Here is a 16,284-nt window from a genome sequence, read left to right as displayed (position 1 = left end):
ACTCGATGACGCCCCATTATGACAGTGGACAAAGAAAACATTCCGTCATTGGGTGAACTACGTCAAAAGGTAGCAATGGACATGATGGACAACCTATCGAAAGCTTTAGAATTCGTGAGACTCTGCTTGAATTCTGCCAAGGTTAAAGATTCCATCCAGGGAAATCATTTGTCACACGTCAAGGATGATCGAACTCGTCTTAAGGCTGACTGTACATTCTGCTCTCCCTCCCAGAAAGACTTCGTAGAAAGTCTTCCAACAAAGTTCGAAGTAAACACTGAACTATTGAAGTTGACGCGGATGGAGCTGTAATGAATGACGTGAGCGTACACGTGGAGGGAAATTACAGAAAGGAATGTGCGCATGATGTTCAGATTCGTCCATTTTCATTGGAGCGCACAATTTATAGCAGCAGCACACCTTTTTTTTTAAAGGTTTCCATGATCGTAGAATGTTTAGTGATAGTGGATAGTTATGAGGATCACAAAGTATTATTTCGTTTGGCCCTGAATCAGAGCTACTCAATATCGATGTATCTCGACGTCGAAAGGTCAAGATTGGATATAGGCCCTCCTTTTCAGGACCACACTCGCATCCAAGAAACAAAGCATGGTGTACCATGAAATCATCCACCACGAAGTACACCTTTTGTGAGGCCCTCATATCTACTTCCAGAGATTTTTATTGTTTTCATAGAATCTGTACATACAGTGACTTTGATAGATGTTATTAGCAGTTAGATAGATAGATTAATCAATCAATCAATGTATCTATCTATTTAGCAAACCATATATAGATAATTAAATACGATTTAACTGAGAAGACGAAATAAAGAAAAAAGAAAATGAGTCTATTATTGTGGCCTCACCTTAAAGCACAATTTTGTTTTGATTCTCAGCAGAGATGTTTCTTTTACAAACAACCTTGGTATATAACTGACTACTCAACATAACAAAGCAGGATTATTATTCTTTTTTTTGGTAGAAAAAAAAAGTGATTATAGTTTACTACAGAGATGCGAATATTACATATCGGAAATATCAAGTATCATATGTTTTGTGCGTGCAATATCACGAACACGTTTATGTTATACATATTCCGTCCGAGTGTTGTTTTTGTTGTTTTGTGTGTGTGTATGGTATCATGTAAATAAGAGGAAAGAATTTTAGTTTTGACATTACAGAGTAGCTGTCTCAGTCTTGTCGTATGGTGTAATGTCTTACTCTATCGTTTATATGTCTTATATCAGATTTGCTAAGTGGCTGACAGTGTGAATGAACAATCAAAGACCCTATTTATTGCAAAACATGAAGATCTTAAATGCAAAATCGCAAAACTGAATTCTTCTCAAGCTGCAAAAATCTTAAACAATAAGAAAATATGGGTCATTTGTAATCATAACATCAAGAATATTACTCGTTATCTTAAAATGAGGTATCTCTGGAAATGTTTTATTTTGTTGTATCATCTGACGATAAGACTACAGAAAGAAAATCATTACAGATTTAGATAATTCAACAAAAAAATTTAGATATTGAAAAACATATGAATTATGTGAAAAATGGCAGGTTTGATAAAGGGCTGAAAATGCCTCATACTGTGCCTAAACTTGTTGAACTGAGATATAAACATGATTTTCCATGACACCACATAGATCATGATGAATTGAGTATAATTATGTAGCATATATATGGGGTACACCGAGTTCCATTATCGGATAGATAAAAATTCAAAATGTCTAAGATTGGAGTTGGTTTATAGTGGAATAGTTAATTTCACAGAGAGGAAGCAATGTGTATAAACACATGGCGCAGATTTCATATTTCAAAAGAACAAAAATGTTTCCTGTTGCAAGACGGACCTTTCCATTGATTGAATATTTTGTATAGTGCATTAATGTCGGTGTAGAATCGACTCTATATAAAGACTGCTTTCACTTTTGAGCGTTCATGTCTTCAGACTTTTGTGAAATGACAGGAAGATCCTATAGAATTTGTATTGTGCTGGGGGTGGAACGGAGGCTCAAAAGTAATACATAGAATTGACTGTATTCATTTAAATGGGAGGAATTTATAACATGCTTTACTTTCACCCATTTTCCCTTATATTCGTATCACGCAATCAGTGAGCCTCAATATCAGTTTTGCAATGTAACGCTTTGCGCCAAAAAAAAACAACAAACCCCTTACATTTGCATTAGTACAGCATATGTTTCCTATAATTGTGGAGACTTTATGTCGATGTAAACATGTCCGCATTTGAATTGCAAACGTTGGTATAGATGATTTTTGTTGTTGTTGTTTTACAGGCATGTGCTAGAAACGTTTCACTTTGATAGTCTTCGGCTCACTGCTGCAAGCTGGCTTCAAGAAAAAAAAATGTGACAGAGTTTGCTAAATCTGGCTGGCTTGTTATTCTAATTCTGTAACGGTGGATAAAGTTATGAAGCCTTGTCTGTCTTTATCACAACAGCTGAAAGCTTCCATCTTTGCAGAAATGAAATTGCTGACACAATATATACACAGATGCATTATTATACAAACATTTCTATATCACTGTTAAAGTGTTTGCATGAAAGTGAAAGATTTTCACTTCCCTTGGTTTGGTGTGAAGCTGAATAAGAACAATAACATCTCATTAAATAAATTCGTGTACAGTCTATATATATATTTTTTCTCTCTTTAAGTATTTTGACGAGTAATTTTTCCACCTGACGAGGGGTGAGGAGAACTAATGCTTACTCCAGTATTCAGAATAAAGTGTATCACGTGATACTCGACAGACGAAATTCATGCCTTATTTGTATTGAATTCTACGAGGTAACGCGTTACATACATAAACACTCGTGTATATGTATATATATGTTATATATGTGCATGTACATATATATATATATATATGTATATTCTTTATTATTATTATTATTATCACCATCATCATCATCATTATTATTGTTATTATTATCATTTATACGGAAGGGAGGAAAATATTGGTGGTACAATAACATGTCACACGTATTTTCCGACAACAAACAAATCACCACCATGCACCATAACAGCAAAACTTTATTCCTCCCCTCGCCTCAAGCGCCATCATCCCTGTCTCGATCCATCCTCTGCTCCAACGGTATGGGCCGAACAGGCCACACCCACTTTGTAAAATTCATGTTCATTAAAAAAAAAAAAAAAAAAAAAAAAAAATATATATATATATATATATTATAAGTGTGTGTGTGTACATATATATATATATATATATATATATATATATATATATATACATATGTAAGTTATGTGTGCGTATACATGACTAACATTACACCACCGAGGCTTTCAAAAGTGAAGTACATCAAAGTCAGTCAGTTCAATGGCGCTTTTTATTTGAAGAACACTTACATTTTTATCCAATAGAGATAACGAAAAACATTCACTTCAAGCCAAATTATTATTATTACTCTTATGATCTTTATTGTCATCAATGTTATCTATTCAACCAAACAAGACATTACATACAGTTGCATAAATATGTACCAGGAAATGGCATACAGGTCACATGCTGTAATACATGTGTAGTATGTTTATGATAGTTAGGGATATAGCAACAATAATGTTTATAAATAATATCTATAAAAATGTATTTAAAAACAAACCCCGACATTGATATTACTGTGTAATAATAACGTTACATCAACATAGCTATTTTTTTCCTATTTAGTAATCTTCTTTGTTTGATTGTCCTTTTTTTTCAAAAGCATGACACCACATATATTATGTAACCGTTCAATCGGCATTACTGAAGAGATCTGAGGAGATAAAATTTGCCTAAATTTCGATAATAGTATTGCGATTAAACTAACCAGGTGGTGAGCTGGCTCCAGGCTCTCAGCCTCTTCCAATAAGAATATTTACAAAATAAGAGCAAATGGCTAAACTCAAAAGTCTCTGTCAGCCACTAAATGGCTTGAACCAGAGCTGAGGTTAAACTTGCTAGGTCAAACCTTACACATCTTTATAGCGGGGGGGGGGGGGGGGGAGGGAGAAACTCAATTTCTACTGCTGTTCTTCTTTTTATTTCTGCTATTTTCATTGAACTGTTTGAAGCCTTTGAGTAGTTCTTGCATATAATTTTCCAAATCATATTTTGGGTTATTGGTGAACAAACACACTAATTGAACAATATTTGTAAATCTTGCCGCTGAGAAATCTTTTAAGATTCAAATGTTCAACAAATGTTCAAATGTTCAAATGAATTTATTAGGTATTTTCTGCATCGAACATATATTACAAAAATGAAATACAGTAATTTCTTTTGTTTACAAGACAATGGAACATACAGTGTGTTCATCCGAATATAAAACTGAGATATACTTGTACAGATCAAAGAAAAGAGTAAGAGGACACGTTGATTGGGAACCACTCGGGATAAAGGAAATAAAATGATCTGACTGAATTATGGCACATGTATTGGGAGTGTAAATGCAGAAGACTGTCGTCAAATAAGCATATAGCTTGAAGATACAACAGCCTTGAAAGATTATTAATCATTGTTCTTCTTCTTCTTCTTCTTCTTCTTATTATTATTATTATTATCATTATTATTATTATTATTATTATCATCATCACTATCATTAGTCTCTGAGGATTCTCGTTTCCAGCACTTTCTCTCAGAACAAATAAGTTCTTCGTTTGAAGAAACGCTGAAAATATTAAGATAAAACAATGCATTTCAGATATCTAAAATAAATTGCAATATAAACAAAGGGTACAGGTTGTATATGGCCAGAATGAAAACGATATAAAACAATCCATGCGTTAGCTTATGTGAGGTGTTATCAGGCGAAAGTTTACGAAACAATTATATCGATGGAATTCCATTTTCTTTGCTCAAATTTTTACTAACAACAAAAAACAAAAAACAAAAGCAAAACACTTATAGTAAACTCATTTCATTATTTTTTTTCCATTTTTACAGAGAAAAAAAAACCTCACTACCACTCAGTGCACGTAGAATTATGTAAAGATGAGTTGCAAAATCAAAGGTTAGCATTAAATCATTGATTATCAAAAAGAAAATTTGAACTTGAAACCTGGAAAACTTTGAAAATAGAGAGTATATTATTGAATGAGACACTCAAAGCATTTTCTCATAATTCATTTATATTTCTATGCCATTTTCTTCTGTACATATAATTATGTTGAAAACCAATCCAATTTTGGACACTGTTTACTCTTCATCCGTCTTCCATTTTGTTTCTATTCCATTTGAATTTATAGTCATGACGTAGCTTATTGTACGCGATCCACTGTTGTGTCCGACTTTCAAACAAAATGTAAACACATTTGGGTTAACTGCAAGCATCTTTTCGTGTTGAAATACATATTTAGATTTCTTCACTATCCGACCTTCCTATTGTTTTTAATCTATGTTCAAGAGTTTTACTTTCCAAAAGCATTATCCATCGAGTAATATTATAAATATGTTGTGAAGGGCGTGACTGAAAACAAACTAAACAGTGGTAATTGGATTTCCTTTTAACAAGTGAAAAAAAAACACAGAATAAAAAAAAAGTGAACACATTTTTGAGTACCAAACTTACTCACACCAAGATTTACAGTAAATAGCTTTTGAAAACAAAAGTAAGTTAATGATAAGAGCTACTGTTCCAAGATGTCTAACCCACATTTTCCTGCTCCGGTCATTTTGAAGTGTCTTTGTCATTACGCCCTGATATCACGGCTTTATTCTAACCCTCTGACCGTGAAAATACAACCATATGGTGCATGGTCAGGAGCAATGTTGGTATTGACATGACAAAGCGAGTTTATCTCTTTTATTTGCATACGTGGTGTGTTTGAGTAAATTCGCAAATATTTCTCCTGATGCGGGGGTTACTCCATGCTTACACGATAACAGTATGACTGAGTTCACTGTATTTGTAAATCATATAAAGACTATGTGACTTCAATCTATTGACTTTAATTACATTATGCTTCTTTTCTTCTTTCAGCTGTGGGTTGTCGTTTTTTTTAATTCACACGTTAAGATCATATCTATAATACCAGATCACGAACGTTGACATTGTAAAACATGCAACGTTACACTTCAGCTAGTGTGCATCCCTTGTCTTTAAAACGTACTTCAATAACACTGTTAGAAGCAATGGCAGCAACGTTTTTGTGGCATACAATGTCCCTAGCATCTTGAGACCCTGAAAAAAAAGAGGGAGAGGTATCATGCAAATAAGGAATATATAGGGTCTTGCTCTAGTTTTAAATAAACCCCCTGTTTCGTTACTATGGTTTCCTGATAAACTTCAAGTCCTCCCTCACTTTCTGTAAGAGAACGTTTAGTTTGCAGCCATATTTTTTCAAAATTTTATGTCGCTCCATCATATTTCAGTTAACTGCAGCTAAGAGGAATATCAAGAAAACAGTATGGTAGAAGTTTCATTAAGATCAGGCACGAGATTCGAAAATCATCTACATAATTCTGAAATTTTACGCATTTGCCTATTTAAAACAAGGAAGGAAAATGTATAGGATCTTACTGCAATTTAACATAAACTTCCATGTCGTCATCCAAACGAGCGGTTCATTTTAAATTCTAAAGGGTTCAAAATAAGTGTGTTTGTTTGTTTTATGATCAAAGATAGCAGAACAAAGCCTGAATAATAATCTTATTGGTTATAATGTAACCGAGGCTTTTCTTTGCCAAAGCCCTGATTATTTCTGTGTGGTTATTTTGTGTCATGAAATTAATCGGATTGTCGGATTTAGTCTTTTAGTACCGTGAGATAGATCCATATGACTCTAAACGATTTTATTTCCTCTATATAAACGTTTCCACACGAGTCCAAATTTTAATTGACTCCTCGATTTCTCTGGCATTCACACTCCCACGGGATTGAGGTAGGAACTTCATTTATTTTTCACTATTTTCATAGTTGATGTGCATCTTCGGAAAGGAGAAGATTGATTCTTGGAGAGAAACGAGCAGGAACTAATGAATGCTGTTGGTCACGAAAGACTGTTAGATTGTTTCATTGTTGCACTCTCTTACCAGTTCGTGGTTATACTTATATGGTATTCGGACGTGACTAAAATAGTATAACTGTCAATGGCAATAGATGTACCGTATTACAATGCTGATTAAAAATCGACATCTCCTGAAGATATATACCTGTTCAGGACGCAGCTTTGCATATTTTTCAGATGCCAGGCTTTCGTCTTATAAAGCTGTGTCATTGTTACCGTTTACCTCCATTCCTTGTCATCTATTCTTACTGCTGATTCCTTTTAGTGTTTTTTTCTTATATTCTTCTGTAGAGTATATTTTCTTTCTTTCCTGCTCATTCTTCCTCCTCTTTGTTCTTTTGTTCTATTCTTTCATCTTCTTCTTTGTATTTGTCTCTTATCAATTTCGAATCCTCTTCCTCGCCATCATCATTTCTTTTCTTCATCATCATCATCATCATCCTCTTCTTCTTCATTCATTCATCTTATCCATCTTGTTCTTCCCCTTTTTTATATTTCATCATGTAATTTTCTTCTTTTTATTCTGCCTATGTCGCTCCTTCCCATTCCCCTCATTTTCTTTTATGTTAATTAAACTCTTGTCTGTTTCACGTAACCCACTTTAGCCAATATACTCAATTCACTGCGTTTCCCGGGTCACATGATCGGACATTCTCATAATGCAAATCAACGCAAATCACAGATTTGCTTTGACAGCGTCAAACGTTCAAGCATGAATCTTGAACGTTGAAGATGTAATCCCGATAGCAGTTTGCCCATGAAGCTAAACTAGGTTGAGTGTTTAATCGTGACAGTGGGTAACACTGTTGAAATCAGAGTGACAGTGAAAAACAATTGTTACTAATTGTACATATAAACACAAGCCTACATTGGAAAGGGGAATGTGCAAGCAAATTTCAAGAATAGGTGTTTTGCTTGATTGTTATTAATTGGGAAAGAAAATGGTAAAGCTTATCCATTTGTTCGTGTATTTTGTCGTATTTCGCCGAATAGCCGGGACAGAGTGTTGACGCCAACATTGCCTCCCTGGATAACGTCAAGGTCTACTACAAGTACAACAAGGTCTTCTCTGGATTTGCCGCTCTCCTGAGCGACCGCATGGTCGATCTCGTAAGTGAACCCCACAGCGGGGAAACTCCTTAAATTATCTGTTTTTAGGCTTAACAGGCACTCGTGACAGGTCTTTGTAACTATGTCGTAGATCTATCCGTACATGTCGATAGACCTATGTCTTAGGTCTATCTGTCGTTATGGGGCTTTTTATAATGCATTTTGTGTCTTTTTGAGCGTGCACAAGTATTTCAAACTTTTAGTTTATGTCTTATCCATGCAGTAACAACATTGTTAATGGTATCTGCATGGGGTATAGATACCTGGTATATTTTTGTAATAATCAACTAGTTTTTATATTTGAAAGCAGACTTGGTGGGTCAAATATGCATATTCTTAAAAGGGGCGCAAAATACAGATAACTGAGTGGTAGCAGCGACAGGTGTAATAAAGGACCCTGGACAAAGGAGGTACAAGTAGAAGTGAACAATACCATTAACAACGAAATTCATGTAACATGATCTATACTTGCTCACATGATAACCTACAAGTTCTCTCAGTATCAGTATGCCTTTGCATTTTGCATCTCAAGTTCGTGATAATCAGTGATTCTTACTCTAAGCAGTTGTCTTTCCAGTGTAATTCATCCACCAGGTTGCATTTTAATTTGGATTTGTTTTTATCATTTATTCTTACTATCATCTCCATGAATAGACATCAACTGATGAAAACTAGATCATTTGTACCATCTTCGTAATTGATTTAATCGTTCTTGGTGTTGTACAGTGTAGTAGTACTGCATTAGATGTAACTGTCCACTAGTACATCAGTGACAGTATGCAGTGTTATGATCTGAAGCAAAAATCCAAGAGACTCCACTTACCCCATTCCCTCCCCCCCCCCCCCCCTTTTCAGCTGCGCAAGTCTGATGCCGTTGAGTACGTCGAGGAGGACGGTGTGGTCCGCGCCAACTCGATCGCCTCCTGGGGTCTGGATCGCGTCGACCAGATCTCGCTCCCACTCGACGACGTCTTCACCCCAATCGGCGACGGCAGCGGCGTGGACGTGTACGTGATCGACACCGGAATCAACCTCAGCCACGACGACTACGCTGGCCGATCCTTCTACGGCTACGATGCTCTGGGAGGAACCGTATGTTTCTCTGATTTTGTTCGTTTTCTTTTTGAAGGCAGCAACTCCATCAATAGAGCTCTCCCAGTCCTCTTTCCCACCTCTACCACACAAGGCTCCTTCAATAAACCCTTTGACCAATCCTCCGTTCACCGTTCACCCTCTGTGTGCCTCCATGTTTATTTCCTGTCCATATGCGTGTATAAAATCTGCGCACATTTTGACTCATTGGCGCAGAAAGGGTTAACGAACAAACCAAGCTCCCGTACTCTGTCAGACTATAGCTCCTCAGTCCTCAACAACTCTTTCACAACAAGCTCCTCAAACCCTTCTTCGAAACATCCCTCAAATTATCCAATCCTTCTCACGCCAAGATCTCCATCCGTTTCCCAATCTCTCTCTTTGGGACCCCTACTGCATCTTCTCTTTGCTTTGAGCATCTCGCTATAGTTTATTATCTCTACATATTTTGGGTATGCTTTTAAAGTAACACATTCGTGTATTTTCGCCCGCTGAGAGCAGGGCGGTGCGGCTGGATAGTTTGTGCCGTGTTTGCAGAACAGTCTAGAATTCTTCGCTGAGGTCTAGTGAGATCAGCTGAGGGGTGTTTTGTGTTATCTCAGTATAAAGTGACAAAAGATTATTATCCCGCGAATCGGCATGAAGATATGAATTGCGTAAGATATCTTGTCACTTCTGACGAAGATCAGAGTGCTAACTCTCAATCTAATAGAGAGGTCGGTCCGACACACATCCGAAGCAGTGTGATTGATATCGAGCGATTGCCATTAATCAGCAAGCAGTAGAGCAACTGGGCGCATCGTGTCCAAGAAACGAAGTGTCCCGTAAATGACTATGTAAGCTAAGCTTTGTAATCATGGTCTCGACAAAGAAAAAAAAAAAACCTAGACATCAATTATCCCTGCATTTTCATAATGTTCACTGAATCTTCCAGGGGCTGATCTGTAACGGGCACGGCACTCACTGCTCTGGAACCGTTAGCCGGAACTGCCTATGGTGGTCGCTAAAGCAGCCAACATCTATGGTGTTCGTGTCGCTCAGCTGTCTTGATCCGGATCGTGGTCTGGTGTTGTCGCTGGTAAGTTGTTTGAGATTCTTCTTCTTCTTCTTCTTCTTCTTTTCCTTCTCCTTCTTCTTCTTCTGCTTTTCCTCCTCTTTCTCCTTCTTCTTCTCTTCCTCCTTTTCTTCCCTCTTTGTTCTGTGCATCTCTTTATCAGGTCCTAGCACTCTTGATCTTGTTTCTGTCGGTGTTGTGGTTGTTCGACATGTCTCCACTGTCTTTCCCTCAGCTTCTTGTCAATAACAACTTTGTATGATGGTGAAATAAACAGCGATGATATTACGACTATGGATGACGATGACAGTGACAATAGCGAATTTTAGAGAATAATGATTTTCTCATCATAAACATGCTTGTCATCCGAGGGCGTTTAACATTGAAATCCCCAAACTTGCATGACGCTATTTTGCAGGTCAACAGGTGATAATAATTCAAATTGCGCTATAGTAACTTGCGTCTACAAAAACCCTATCTTCTTTTTTTCTTTCTCTCCTTTTCTCGCTCCTTGTATTACTCTCTTTCTTTCTTTCTTTCTTTCTTTCTTCTTCTTCCTTTTTTCTATTCAGTTCGCCGCTGACATCTTGTAAATATAGGGGATGTTTGAATGGTGATATGCATGATTGATAAGTAAAGGATTTCATCAAACAAATCCGCCATCTTCTGATTATTGCTTCTTTCATCTCTTATCACGACAGGCTGCGAATGGGTGGCCGATAACCACGACGGTCCCTCCGTCGCTTCCATGTCCCTCGGAGGAGGCGCCAGCGCCACCGTCGACGACGCCGTCCAGTACATGATCGACGCCGGAATCACCGTGGCCGTTGCTGCAGGAAACGACGATGACGATGCGTGCGACTACTCCCCAGCCCGCTCCGGCCCGGTGAGAACTTTTCTATTCTCGCTGCTTCATCGGCGGCATCTGACATTCTCGTAATCATTCCAGTAATCATATAATTATCTATCTCTGATATGAAAGTTGTAGTTTAAAAGTGAGTTAACGTACCAGCGATTTATTCAGCTCGAAGCATTACTTTCACTCTTGCCATCGGTAGTGCTTCCCTTAGTGTAAGATTTAAAGACTTGATAGCATTTATCATTGATATGACTTTTACGGTTCTGAAGAACTCTTAGTTGGTTTGTTCAGCTTGAAGTAGTTACTGATCAGTCCTTAACATCAGTAGTGATTTTCACGATGTTGAAGACAGCACTTATGACTAAAATCTTGTTGTGTCCCTTGAGAGAGATAGCATAGTCCGTGTGATCCAGCAAATTTCTATTGGACAAAGTGACAGAGTGGTTATATCAAATCGCTCAACTGTTATTTACACACTAAATGATAGAATTGTGATAAGATGACATCACCATTTCATCTAGTTTACATTCAATGGTTGCAAAAATATCACAGTTTTACAAGCACATTGGAAACTTTGAGATAGACGTCTCACCTTGTATCCATTTGCAAAGAACTTTGGGACCTCTGCCTGTATGATAAAACTTGTTATCAGTAAAGTATTGTGGGGGTGCTGTGGCATATAGTGGATAAGACTCTCGACTCCCGATCGGAGGACCCGAGATCGAATCCCGCCCAGTGCTGACGTCCTTGGACAAGATGTTTTGCCCACCATGTCCCTCTCGACCCAGGTGTATAAATGGGTACCTGGCAACGCTAGGGTAATAATAATGACAGGGCTCTCTGGTAGAGCAGTGGCAACACTGAAGAGGCTACCCTGGGTAAATAAGACCTTACAATTAAAAAATATATATTGCTTCAGCTATCACACAAATTTTGACGAAATTTTTCTGCATTATCTCCTCCTACCCCCCCCCCCCCAACTTTCACCCGAATCGCTAGGCCATCACTGTTGGTGCCACCGACAGCTCTGACGATCGTGCCTACTTCTCCAACTACGGCTCCTGCGTCGATATCTTCGCCCCTGGAGTTTCTATCACTTCCACCTGGATCGGAGGCAACACAGCCACCAACACCATCAGTGGAACCTCCATGGCCTGCCCACATGTCGCCGGTGAGGGCAGTCGTACACAAACTAGAAGTAGATGAATATTTATCGCAAGAGTACGAAAATCGCGGTTGTAGTCAGTTAATTGTAGTGTTTTTATACGAACAGTACAGTTAAAGTGGGAGCTAAAGTGGTAGCTAAAGTGGAAAAATATGATATTCGATGCTTTGATGGTTTTTACAGAAGTAGCGGTACGATAAACAAGCAAGCAATTTATTTTTCGAAATGATAAAAAAAGTAATCTTGATACCACATACTGTTTGGCAAGAGCTGCAAGGTATGAAGCTTTACAAAGTAAATCAGCTCAAATAGTGATGAGAAGACCTGCATTAGATTTTGAGTACCTCGTAATTGCTGGTTGAACGACACTTAGGGTGCTTTTGTGCTCAACTTTTCTGGGCCATAATCAGCGTTTTGACACTTGATTAGTCCAAAACGAGGTTGCGTCCATGCTCATTTTGATATAAACGCCGTTTCAAAACGTTTCAAAAATGTCCATTTACGATCGACGATTCTGCCTCATCACGTTTCATAGGGAAGCATAAATGTAAAATCACATAGGATGGTAATCCTCAAATTTGACGCCGAAAGTTATTCTCGTCCCTCGTCTGCTGACCACCAGGCGCTGCTGCCGTCGTTCTGGGAATCAACGCCACCATGACCCCGGTCGAGGTCAAGAACACTCTGCTGGTCAAGTCCATCGCCGGTGCCATCTCGGATGTCGGTTTCGGCTCGCCCAACCTCCTGCTCTACATCGGAGAGGGCAACGGTGGCGGCGGCGTCCCCAGTGACCCCAGTGACCCCAGCGATCCCTCTGATCCCGCTGATCCGAGTAAGTAGTATACCTTCTTTTTGTCACAGAAAAATGAAAACGGACATTGCAAATCGACTATCGATTTAACATTGTATTATTTTCTTTAATCCAAAACTGTCGATGACTTTGTATATATTATTCTGCAAGACTTTAATAATGAGGGTCATGTATTATTACTATCAAGTACATAGCAATGTTACTTCTCTGTATAAGATACATCTTATTATATTTCCTGGATGCACAATTCAAAATTCAGCAAACAGGTGTTGTTTCTCATTATACATGTATTTTATCGAAAGCTGCCATTTTTTTCATGGGCTCCTCAGTCTTGTAATTATGTCCCTTGTCGAGGTAGCTTGCGGAGGATTTTTCAACGCAACCAGCGGTGCCTTCGCCTCGCCGAACTACCCGCTCGATTACGACAACAACATGGTGTGCGACTACGTCTTCTCCGCCCCCGCCGACAAGGCCATGATCATCAACTTCAACAACTTCGAGCTCGAGAGCAGTTCCACCTGCCGCTATGACTCTGTTGAGGTATGGTCGTAGGCGGCGCTTTAACCGAGCCAATTAGTAACTTGTTTTTCTTCTTCATTTGTTTCTCTGAGATCTCACGCTCTGTGAAATAGCCCCCCATTATAGAGACGTGTGGAAACTCGAAACAAAGAAGAAGAATATGAAGAAGAAAAAGAAGAAGAAGAAGATTATGATGATGAAGAAGAAGGATGTAGAATATACTAACAATTACCCACTCATCAAACTTAAAGCTATGCCTCTGTTTATTCGTTTGTGTCGTATAATTATGTTAGAATGTAATAGTTTCAATCCCAAGCACATCTTTAACATAAAAAAATCTTTCAGTACTGGATCAAATGAATTATTGGAGAATTCAATAGTCGTAGTCAAATAATCACAACATACTGCTTCAGTTATCGCGAAATATACATAATTACAGCTTTTTCAATACACGTACGTCAGTGTACTTGTCCTTGGGTTTTGTAATTTTGGGGAAAATCAAACACCATTATGTTCCACATTATATACAGTTACAATGTATGATTGAATGAGGGGCGTCGATATGATGAAAAGAAATTATAGAAACACAAACTCTTCCTCGCGCGATGATGTTGATTGAATGTAATCTGAGGGACGTAAGTCAAGGCAGCCTCGACCTAACTATGTTATCCTACTTAGAACAAGATCTTTCACGAGGAAATGAATTTGAAAGAGACCTCCTTAATAGAACCAATAATTTGGGAATGTTTTATTTCTTTTCTCTCCCTTAGATCTACGATTCTACGGGCGCACTGCAGGGCACATACTGCGGCACAGACTCGCCAGGCCGTGTCCTCAGCCAGGGAACAACTACCGTGCGCTTCCAGAGCGACTCGTCCGTGACTTATAGCGGCTTCTCCGGCGTCTACGCCGTCGCCGACGGCGATACCGAGATGCCCGAGACAGGAGGTAAGAAGACTACCTGCTCTGTTTCAATCAACGGAGCGCAGCAGTTTCCAGGTCTCAAAATGGAAACAGAAAACTTTTCGAGGCCCTATCACATTTCAGGGTCCTATTTCATCAAAAAAGATGTTATGATAGCAACGTCTTGCTGCAATGGCAAACTGTCATGGCAATGAAAAGAATACTACATCCTGGGGAGGGGGGGGGGGGGGTGTTTCATAAAGCTGTTCTTAAAGTTCCGAAGGACTTAAAGAACGACTGGAACACGTTCTGATGTGCTATACTTTCACAATTTCAATAATTCAGCACAAGAACTGAACACCAGTCGTTCTTAAGTCGTTTTATGAAACACCCCCTGGTTGGCTGTCGCCATTATACGAGAAGTTGCTATTCTAGCAAGTGTCACTATCCTTTCATCTCTTATGAAAAATTGATGATAGATCCCAAGATATTTACAAACCAGTGTGGCTAAGTACGTAGATAAGACCACGAGGCATTCAATTGCTGTGATCCCTTTCATTGATCTCCTTTAATTCTTCCCTATAGCTCCCTTTCTACTTGCTGCTCTCCTAAAGCTGTCCATGTGCTACAGAACAACAACAACAACAAAAAGGTTAAACGTATAGGCCTACTTGACACATACATAATACACTATTCTGTATAGCACATAAAAACCAAAGTTATCGATAACATATTGATTATTTTTTCATTACCGTGCAATTCCCCTCGCAAAAAAAAAATCATAGTTATAGGAAAATGCAACAATCTTGTAATTATCATTTCTCTGCCAGATTGCGGTCACGTGTTCACCAAGCCCAACGGCATCCTGACCTCCCCGAACTACCCTAGCAACTACGACAACAGTGACACCTGTGAATTCACCATCAAGGGCTCCCCCAACGAGACCGTCACGCTGACCTTCACCGACTTCAATGTCGAGAGCCACTCGTCCTGCGCGTGGGATGCCGTCGAGGTAATTTTGGTTAAAAGCACAATTTCTATAACCGAAGTGATTTTTGGTGTGAATGGCTGTACATTAGTTGATTGCAGATAACCCTATTGACTATAAGAATACCGTTCTTTCATACCATGTCGGCAAAGTTGACTATGGTACATTGTATCAGGAATTTTACAGCGGGGTTCGGGACTGGGTGGCATGCAGTCGCCAGCCATACATCGATCTACGCTAGAAGATATCGTTGGATGTATCGTTACATAGAGCGTCGATCTGGCAATATATTGCATAATAGGACCCTACTGTAATTTTGTACCGTCGACAGATTCCATTTGTGAGAGACGTTAAGAAATATCTGCTTATGGAGCGATGTATCTGTCATAAGGTAAAATCAAAGTCTTTGCTGGTGTTAATGCCGTTTAACATAAAATCGGTAATGTTAAAGTTTGTGCATTCAACAGAAAAGAACTCTACACAAGTTTAAACTGCAAAAGCTATGAAATTCATTTCCATGTCAAAATTCAACGAGTACCGGTAAATTGGGTTCACTAATATTGCCCCTCCCTGTCGCCATGGTGATACAGGTGTACGACTCGGACTCCAGTGGTCAGCTGCTCGCCCGTCTATGCGGTTCCACCCTCCCATCACCGATCACTTCGACCTCCACCTCGATGTTCGTCAGGTTTACCACCGATAGCTCCGTCTCAGACACGGGCTTCCGCGCCTTGTACACGCTTGCTTAG

The 16,284-nt window shown here is 38.8% G+C and overlaps 1 pseudogene; it reads left to right on the top strand.

The window, feature by feature from the left end:
- The first annotated feature begins 18 nt into the window (after positions 1–18).
- LOC139726097 (extracellular serine proteinase-like) lies at positions 19–16,284 on the top strand (annotated as a pseudogene).

This window comes from Diadema antillarum, unplaced genomic scaffold, assembly GCF_040938485.1.
Source record: "Diadema antillarum isolate AM-2024a unplaced genomic scaffold, OU_Dant_1.0 seq00000079_RagTag, whole genome shotgun sequence".
NCBI lineage: Eukaryota > Metazoa > Echinodermata > Echinoidea > Diadematoida > Diadematidae > Diadema > Diadema antillarum.
The sequence above is the reverse complement of the archived record's forward strand: the minus strand, read 5'-3'. Positions and strand labels throughout refer to the sequence as shown.